Source organism: Mustela erminea, chromosome 21, assembly GCF_009829155.1.
Source record: "Mustela erminea isolate mMusErm1 chromosome 21, mMusErm1.Pri, whole genome shotgun sequence".
Lineage (NCBI taxonomy): Eukaryota > Metazoa > Chordata > Mammalia > Carnivora > Mustelidae > Mustela > Mustela erminea.
This window is the reverse complement of record NC_045634.1, coordinates 35,540,385-35,550,490: the sequence shown is the minus strand read 5'-3', so window position 1 is coordinate 35,550,490 and position 10,106 is coordinate 35,540,385.

Here is a 10,106-nt window from a genome sequence, read left to right as displayed (position 1 = left end):
GCCCCGACACTGAGAATATTAGTGGCTGATGGCTCTCTCTGGAGCCTCACCCAATCTTATCCTTCCTCCCAGGAGGTAGTTGATGGCCAGTAACCCACAGGGACACGTGGCCTGAACCCTTCTCTGAATGTAGGACAATCTTAGTTGCAGAGTTCCCTGTAGGATTGTCTGATGCCTCAGTAGTAACCACGGAGCAGATCAGCTGTCTGTCCAACCCTGCCTTCCTCATGCCCATGCTGATGTGACTCCCAGAAGCATTTCCCAATCCAACTTCTTTACTCACAGTCTATTTTCAGGGAGATCAACTGAACACACATAATTATTTTGTTTATTCAATAAATATGTGTATTTTAAAGGTTTATGTTTTAGACAGAGAGTGCGTGAGTGAGCGGAGGGAGAGGTGGAAGCAGAGACAGAATCCTGAGCAGACCCCTATTGGGTGTAGAGCCCTATAGGGGTCTAGATCTCACAACCCTGAGACCATCATCACTGAGCTGAAATCAAGTCGAATGCTTAACCCACTGAGCCACCCAGGTGCCCCTACTCAACAAATATTTATTAAATATCTATCACACAATAAAAACTTCCCAGATTTAGGAATATAACATTTAAAGATATTAAGCAATTATGCAACAGGAAGAAGACTCCCTTATGGTTGGCACTTGTTTTGAACAAAAGAAAGGGTCAACTAATATTTGTACTTTACTTCAAGCACAAAATTTTCCAACATCTAAACTAAACATTATATTTGATTTTAAATTTGTCATATCTTAAAGCAGGTGATGGTAGATGGGGAGAAAAGAGTATGTCAGGATTTTAAGTGTATTTTTTTTTCTCCCTGACTGGTAAAAAGGCACAGAACAATAGAATTCTAACTTCAATTGTCATACTAATTTTCCATATAAATTAGTAAGTCACTTTGTCTTCTTAAAGGTCATATTTCTGATCTCAGAATGAGGTTGTGAATTTATCCTTGAGATTAATTTTATTACTGGATTTCTATGAAATCAGCCATGGAGGTCTTCAGGCAGCCGTAAGGTGAGGGGGACCAAAGGTCTTCCTTCTGAGTGACATGTGTGGGAAGAGCAATTCTAAGCAACAAGCTACAGAGTTATGTAAGAGTTACAGACTTGAGAAATAATGAGAATAATGTACTCAGCTTCTAAGTATTTCAGTATTTATTTAGATGTAATAGTTCCTATTCCCTAGTTTCATCCTTTAATTTCTAAGTGTTGGCAGACATTAAAATAGAAGACAGACAGAAATAGAGAAATAGAGAATTGAAAGTGAGAATGAATCTGGATTTATTAACATAAATATATATGCTAGAAATAGCATTTTTTTACTTTTGTAATTGAGTTTTTATTGGTTGTTCTGAGGATTGGTACAGACATTTCGATTTGGACACAATTCTTAATGTATGTACTGAAAATCTAAAAAAATCATGTAGCTGTGATTCTTTTCTAAAAGTTATTCCAGTGACCTACCAGCTTAAAATCTGGAGGCAAATTTTCCTTAATAGTATAACAGGTACCAATGTCTTCAAGTGTCAATACGCTGTTACATTGTCAAGTCCCACTATCCATAATTTAACATCATATACACGACATCCCCAAATTTTCAATCTTGAACAGCACATTAACAGAGTCACTAGGAAAACTGGACTACTACAGCCAAGATGTGACAGAGTGCACAAAACTCTGTCAGGGAGAGGCAAGATCAAGGAGTGGTTTTCTTTAAGGAACAATCCCACCAAAAACAACATGGGAACAGAAGCAATTTAAAAAGTTCAAGACATATTAAATGCATGACTGACTCCAAATTACCATTTAGGATGCTTGTATTACAGGATAGAAAACTTGCCCCATCTACGGAATGTGGAGGTGACACCCAAGACAGTCAAAGCCCCCCACATTCAACAGTCCACTATTTTCTGGGCATACCAAGACATATGCAATGAGGAAATGATCCCACTTCTTTAAAAAAAGGCACTTACACTTCAAAAAATGGGATGAGGTGGGATCTCCTCCTTCTTAAAAGTGTTTCTAGAACTACTAAAAAGCTTGAATTTACAAAATAGTTGATAAAAATATTCCTCTGGATTGTACAGGAAGGAGACCGGGAGCACTGACAAGACCTGGTGTGTGACACTGACCGTGTGTCTTCTTCCTCTCCTGCTTCAGCAGACACTGGACTCTCCTCGTTTTCAGTTTCTTCAGTTTCCGCAGGTAAGTCTTCTTTTGTTTCTTGGTCAGCTACTTCAGCCCATTTCCCCCTTGCTTCCCTTTTCCCCTCTGTTTGCACTTTTTTGTCTGAAGATTAATCTTTTCCTGTTGCCTTTTTTGGCTTTGTCTTCACTTTTTCAGGAGCAGATTTAGCTGACAACCTCAGCTCCCTCTTAGGCTCCTCCTTCACGCCCCATCAGCAGAGCTGACCTTCCCCTTGGGCATCCTGATGATGGGTCAGGTGCACCCAGAGCCTTCTGGAAGCTGGGCTGTCTGGCTACTGCTTCTCCTCCCTCTACCAGAGCTACAGGGACCCCTAGAAATTGATAGCATTTAAAATGAGGGGGAAATGACCTAGAAGCATCTCTAACGAAAAAACATGGTACAATTTCAACAATTTTCTCCTGATTTATACGTAGTATACAAATGTTACATGACAATAAAAAGTAATTTTAAATGCCAAATGCCAAAGTCTATGAATTACATTTTTTCATTTTCTATCATGTCATAGAAAATAATAGAATGATTGGTCTGACTCCAAAATAAGGAAGAAAAATTTCAACACAGCTAATTAGAATCTTGCTGCATTCATTTGTTTAAGAAATTCTGGTTTCGTTTCTGCCTTGGTGATCTTGAGTGAATCAAATTTCCCACTTTTTTTTTTTTCCTTGAGATATATAAACCGCAGTATCAGGTTTGTGGTTCTTGTCAAATATGATATATGGATGTAAGACCCTGCACAGACATCAGGAATGGAACCTGTACCCACATTGCCAAATTATAAGTACGTGCTTTCTTTAGATATTTGACACATGGTATGAAATGACCCTTAGGAAAATGTAGGAAACTTACAAATCTGATTCAGCAGATTCCATAGATTTACTTTTCCTACTTCGTTGGAAAGCACTTTGGATAGAAACCTTGCCCTTTATCATTCAGGGGCCATACAGAGAAATGGAACCCATGCCAGCTGATTCCATAGAATTGATACAGTTTGTATATTTACTGGAAGAGATAAAATCAGGAAGAAGTGAAGCAAAGCAGAAATTAAAGGTGGAAGATGTACCCTGGGATTGGAGGGGCTGAGTCTTGAAGAAGAAGCCACCGGGTAGTAACTAGGACTCCAGAGGCCTGACTGATGAGGGTGAGACCCACTGAGGAGAACTGGCACCTGCAGAGATACTGAGAGAGAGGGCGGTGGGGGAGAAATCTATTCAAACTCACTTTAGAAAAAATGGAACCATTTGGGTTTTCCTGACTGCAATGCTCAGAGACACGAGATTGCTGTGAATAGTCTTTCTCATCCTCTCTCAGCTGAGCAGGGCTTCCCTCTGTGTTGCCGAAATATTGCAGGAAGGTTCCTTATGCCTTTGTTAAGGATTACCTCCATCTTCTTTGGATTTACTTTACGGCTTAAGATCTCAGACACAGAGACAGCAACGCTCCAGTGTCCACAGGGAAGAGCCTGATCCTTGATCAGGTGAACTTCCCTGGACACGTAATTGGGTTGAAGCAGATGGCGGCCCTCTTGGGCCACAAGTCCACCATGACGAGGAAGGAAGATGCCTTGTGTATGAGAGGGAGCAATAAACATATACACAAAAATTGGAAGTAAGGGTTAACATAAGCCTGTAGAGAAGTTTAATCACTATGCTGTGCACCTGAAACCAAGGTTAACACTGTGCACAACTATACTTGAATAAAAAAAAGTGCAAAATAAAATTGGAAGCAAGAGGTGACAGTCAAAACTATGTCTACCATATTTAGTACTGTATCATTTTCAACATCCTCTCTGTCTCTGTCAGCATATGGCTAGGCATGTACTTCTTAAATGGGCTCAAGGCAGTTTAGAAAGATTAACCATCTGGAACTAAATTCCTTAATGAAAGCAGTACAGAGCCAAGACAGGGGAGGGGACATAAGTGGTTCTAGACAATAGAATACAATCCAGTTTGATGTGTACAGGCAAATAAAGTCAGAAAACTGTAAGAATATGGCTACAGATTGGGCACCTGATCTCAGAGACAGGACAGAGACCAATAATTATCAGGCTTCGGTCTTTGGCCACAAAGCTGAGTTTCATACATTTGTACTGTACTTCCCCAAATCCCTACTTCTGATTTCAGAACTAGTTTCAGACAATGCGGGAAAATTCTCTCTTATAGTGGGCTGCAGGAAAAGCAGTGACTGGCAAAATTACACAAGCCCTGAAAATTTCAGTGGTTTTGAGAAGCACACTAATTCTTCTGTTTTTCAGAAACAAGTATTTCTAATTTTGTCCAATATAACATCAGGCTCCTAGGTACTGTAGAATTTTCAGCTAAGCAAATACTACTTAAGCCTCATTCATTCTGCTGCTGCTTAATTCATTTTCCTCTCCTCTTATTGATTGGGTTAAATAATGTAATTAAAGCAACACAGTTGGTATATTGCCTGCAGTCAGTATAGTGTCCCCCATTTTCCTGGAGTTGTATATAATTATATTAAACTTCAGCTTTTCAAAGTAACTCAATTGATCCTCTGTAGAATATTGAATTAAGTAATTGATGTCAGAAAAGTTTTTTTTTTTAATTTTTTGGTTGTTGTTATATTTTATTCACCCTGATCTGAATGGCCCAAATATTTTCATGTTTGAATGATTCCATTCATGTTGACCATACACTACATGCAACTTAACTTTGGTTCAAACCTCATTTGTTCCTTGTATTTATTTATTCTTCTATATAGTCATATAAATTTTGCTTGTAGGCTGCTATGACCTTTCAGAGTTGCTATAATTTTCTCAAAGTGGACCAATCCTTCAATCTTCCAATATTATACTTTAAGACAAAACATCCATTGCAATCAATCATTCATAAAAACTTAATACTGACAAAACTCAGAAACAATAGCAATACAAAAATTATATTTTCATCATTAAAAGAAACAATGGCAAATTATGCATGAATGCTAACAGTGTAAGCTCCTACCTAGGTGCATCTGATGGCTTTGTTAAATATTGATATTATAGAAGAGGGCTCCATTATATTTGACAAGTCTTAATGGAACACCCCAATATAAAAGCCACAATCTCATATTTATGGTGAAAGAACTGATGTATTGATAACAATATCTACATTTATAAGTAGGGTCAAAAATACCTCACTGCCTAAATTAAACTTTAAGAGAGAAGTCTTTGGTGAAAAGTAATTACTGGTGAGACAAAGCTCTAAGTAAATCTGTTGCAAACACGAACATGTGAGGCACTCTGCAAGTTCAAGTTCTCCTAGAAATAAGCATGGTGAGAAAGTAAAAAGCAAGAAAAAATAAACTGAAGCTTAAAAATAGACATCTGAGTCAGCAGTGAAGTCTAGCACTGTGTTTCTTTGAGCAACTCATTACTTCCGTTCCCTTAGCGCCAAACATCAATAAGTCTGGGTACTATCTAACTTACTGGAAGGAAACTTGAGAGTCGTAATATGGGGAAGCAGATATGAAAAGAAAGAAGTATGAATGATTCTATCCTACTACTTATTCCTGTTGCCCACTTTTATAATTCTTTCTCTCTGTCCTACATCAAAACCCTTCAACATATAATCTTACCTCATCATGCAGTTACATAATTTACACCAAGGACAAGACAAATCCCTAGGGTCAAAATGTTTTAACTGGGGAGTGCCAGATCTACAACTGAGGTTCAGATAGCCTTTGAACACTGAATTTTTTGTGTACTGACACTATTTATATTTTTCTTTTCTGGAAAGGACACCCGTGGCATCACAAATGGTTCTTAATAGGATGTATAAGACAACATTAAGAATTACAACCACAGTAGCTAGACTCAAATAAAATTATTTTGGGGAAAGCAATTGTGTTTTGGGGAGACAATTCTCCATGGATCTCTTCTATTTCTACTGTCTTGCAAGCAGAGATACGGACTGTTTGTTCTGGACTATTTTTTTTTTTAAGATTTTATTTATTTATTTGAGAGAGAGAGAGAGCATGGGAGGAGAGAGGCCAGCGGGAGAAGCAGACTCCCCACTGAGCACGGAGCCTAATGCGGGACTCGATCCCGGGACTCCAGGATCATGACCTGAGCCGAAGGCAGTTGCTTAACCAACTGAGCCAGCCAGGCTCCCCTGTTCTGGACTATTTTTACAAAAATGTTTGTATAGCAAATCTCAGAAGGCAGAGAAGTTGTCTCCCTCTGGAGAAAAAAAGAGAAGTTTTGCATAAAGCCTTAGATAATACAGAGCATGTCTCTCTCTGGAGCCAAGGGCTAATTTCCTTATTGCAATTATGGCAAAAGCTCTGGGCTCCCTAAACTAAGGGCTTCTTTCTTATAATGGAGTCACCACATGTTCAATTGTCACCTGGATCTCTTAGCATTGCCCTGTGGGAATTGGAACTCAGAGAACCAGGACAAGAAAAGCCTGATACTTTGGCTCTTGTATTGCTCTACGCAATCAAATCCTTTGTCTTGACTCAGAAAATATGCCTTCAGCCCAACTAGTATCCATGAACTTATGGCAGGGTAACCGAACGATATCATTACCTTCACGGCTTTGGCTATAAGCATGGGGATACTTTCCGGAAGGGGAAGAATCAAAAACCTCTTGGACAGGTTAATAGGATTTGAGTGAAGCCCACCATTGGTAGCAAACATCCTGACCAAATGCACAGTCAGCTGCACAATAAATGGTTCTTCCCACCATGGCTATTGATCAGCAGAGAAGGCAGCTGAGCACCACAGACGGATTAAAAGACCAGTGTCCAAAAAAGGGCTCTAGTCATGGCTAACTCTCCTAAGGAAAGGGCCACTTCCTGGCGAATCTGATGGCAGCCTCAGTTTTGTCTCATTGTAAAAACAAATACTATAATCCTTCCCGGGGGTGCACAATTTCCCACCCCCTTAGACAAGCACTGCAGAGATGCATACCCATACTGAATGTGACAGGGGAGAAGTCTGCAATCATGGTGGGCAGAAACCACGCACAATGTGAGGACACTGACTGGCTTGCTTAGGAGATGGCCATGTGGGGCATATAATGTTTGGTTGAAAAAGGATCGCAACAACCATCTATCTTGTGGCTTGGCTTCTTCTGCAATCTCTCATATCAACCTTGGATTATTCAGAGGCAAGAATAAAAGGAGCTAGAGATTTTTGCAATGGGTCCTGGCTGCTATCAGGGAGCTTTGACCCCTGGAGGAAGATTCCCTGAGACAGATAGATCCGATGGGTAGCCAGAAAAAAATCTAGCACTAGAGTGAGGCTCTCACTACCCTGGGCTGGGTTTACAGTACAGATAAATATGACCCACTTGAGAATGAGACTGAACAAAGAAATTTTAGATGAATTATCTAACCATTCCTGCATCCTTTTAAGACTCTCCTAGCCCATTTGTTGGAAACAGGAAAGAATTGGAGTAGAGATGTTATCGTGGTAACAGAACACTGAGGGGGATGGACTCCTTAAAAAAGATGCCACTGTGGGAGTCTGACCCAGGCCTGCTAAAGTCACAAGCCCAGCAACCCTAGAGACCACGATGGCTAAACCTGCTGAGTCAGGAGGTCCCCAGAGCTGGCAGAGATGGCAGCTCTAACAATGACCTTCTTGCCTAAAACCAGGAGAGCCAAATACATGAGTTTTATTTGATTGAGCTTCAGCAGGATCCTGGCCACTCAGAAACAAAAGCCGATGTGTCTTGTATACTACTGTGGAGACATATTCTCAGTTCATGACCCGGATGCCTCTGTTTCTTGTAACTCAGACTTCAGAAGTCACAAGGAAGAGGATGGTGAGGGGATAAAACCGAGGCTCAAACTTCAGGGAGTGGGGAACTCCACGTGGATCAATTTGTTGAGCTCCTGTCACCATGTGACCAACCTACTGACACTGTGGGGAGAGAAGATGCCTTAATTCAGCCAAGTGGGTTTCAGAAAGGTTTGCAATGGGGAAGGGAAGGGAAATTATCCTTGACATTGGGGGGGGTGGGGTGGGGAGAGATGGACCAAATCTATGTGTTTTATTTGCTGTTTCCACATAAGTAAGTAGATAGTAGGAATTGAGGTGTCATGTGCTTGTACACATATTCCAGAGGTTTCTTTCAATGAGGTATGCCTCCGGTAGACAAGTGCTAGTACCTTCATGACCCTGTAACTGTAACGACCACTTTCCACTTCTCTGACCAAAGCTGTGGCCAAATGGAGTTTCTGGCAAAGGGAGGAACTCTCCACACAGACACAACCCTCTAGGGTTTTGGGCTTGTTGCCCCCTTGACACAGCTACTAGACATACCCAGCAGCCATTAGCTTCCTAATGGTACTACGGGCTTTGGTTCAAACCAAGTATCTGATCCAGGAGATCCTGTGATGGATTTGCTCATTTGGGGTGTGTAAACTCAGACTCAAGGACTCACACTGTGGGATGGGCGTGATGATCCCCACTTCTCAGACGGAAACGACATATTCAAGAATGTGACAGACCCTCTCTTTGACCAAACTCCAGTCCGGGTCCTCTGAACAATATTCCCAACCAGGCAAGGCCTCAGCCTTGGCTTATAAGAACTTCAGACTCCAAGCAGTGAATATTTTATCGTCCTCAAAACAAGGAGACTTGAAGTTACACTTCTTAGCTCAAGCTGCTATAGCAATATACCATGAACCAGCTAGTTTAGACAGCAGAAATTTATTTCTCACAATTTTGGAGGCTGAAAGTCCAAGATCAGACTGCCAGTTAATTGGGTTCCTGATGAAATATTTCTTTTTAGGTTGCAGACTGTTGGTTCTCACATTATGGAGGGAGAGCTGGGGTTTCTTCCTCCTCTTCTAAGTACACTAACTTCATCAGGGATCTCCACCCTCATGACCTCATCTAACTCTAATTACCTCCAAAAGGTCCACCTCCTAATACCATCACATCAGAGAGTAGGGTTTTTACATATGGATGGCTGGGTTGGGAGACATAAATATGCACTCCATAACAAAACACTAGCATAGCTTCTAGACTCAAGGCCACATACCAGAATGACCCCAGCCTCCCTTAATGTGTACACCTAGGGAAGTTCAGTGCTGCCAGACTTTACTGTTTATTTCAACTAAAACTTGATGGTACGCAGTAGGCTCCTTAACCACTCTTGGGGTAATAACTATAGAAATCTTGCAGTCAGAAATTCTTTCTGTGCCCCTATGCAAGTCTTTTACCCTCCAGGGCTCGCTCTTTCCAGGACCTAAGAGCTGTCTCTTTGCAATATAAACGCTAAGAGTTAACTCCCTGTGAGAGGGCCTGAGCTCAACTTCCGGAAGTCAGGTTAGCAAACACAAATTAACCAAACCCCTACTCTTTGGTAAATGTCCACTTTCCTAACTTTGTCTGAGCCCCCAACCCCCGTCTCTTCTTCCTCATTCTCTGTTTAAAACACCCAGTCGCTTCTGTACAAGTCAAAGTTGAATTCAGTTCATGCTGGATTCTTTCTTCTAATGTAATAGTCATTACTGAGTAAAATCTATCTTTGTCATTTTAACGCGTGTCCAGGTTAATTCTTGTTTAGCTGCCTGGATTCTCCTGCTGAACTTGACATGGACCTGACTGTAAGGACAATGACAAGTTGGCATCGCTCACACTGGAAGCTCGCTGCTTGCCAAGGTGCCCATTGGTAGCCCATGTGGGTCAAAGTGGAGACATGGTGGTCACCCATGAATTCTGTTATGATCGCATAACTCTCACGCTGACCTTTCCCGAACATGGTCTGTGCGTGAGTAGAAAATGGTTAGAAAAAGACACGGTTTAAACTGCTAGCATGGGGCACGCCTGCCTGCCTGCCTTCTATCCTCCCTCCCTCCTTCCTCCCTTTCCTTCTTCCCCTTTCTCTCCTCCCTTCCTTCCTTCCAGCTTCCCTCCCT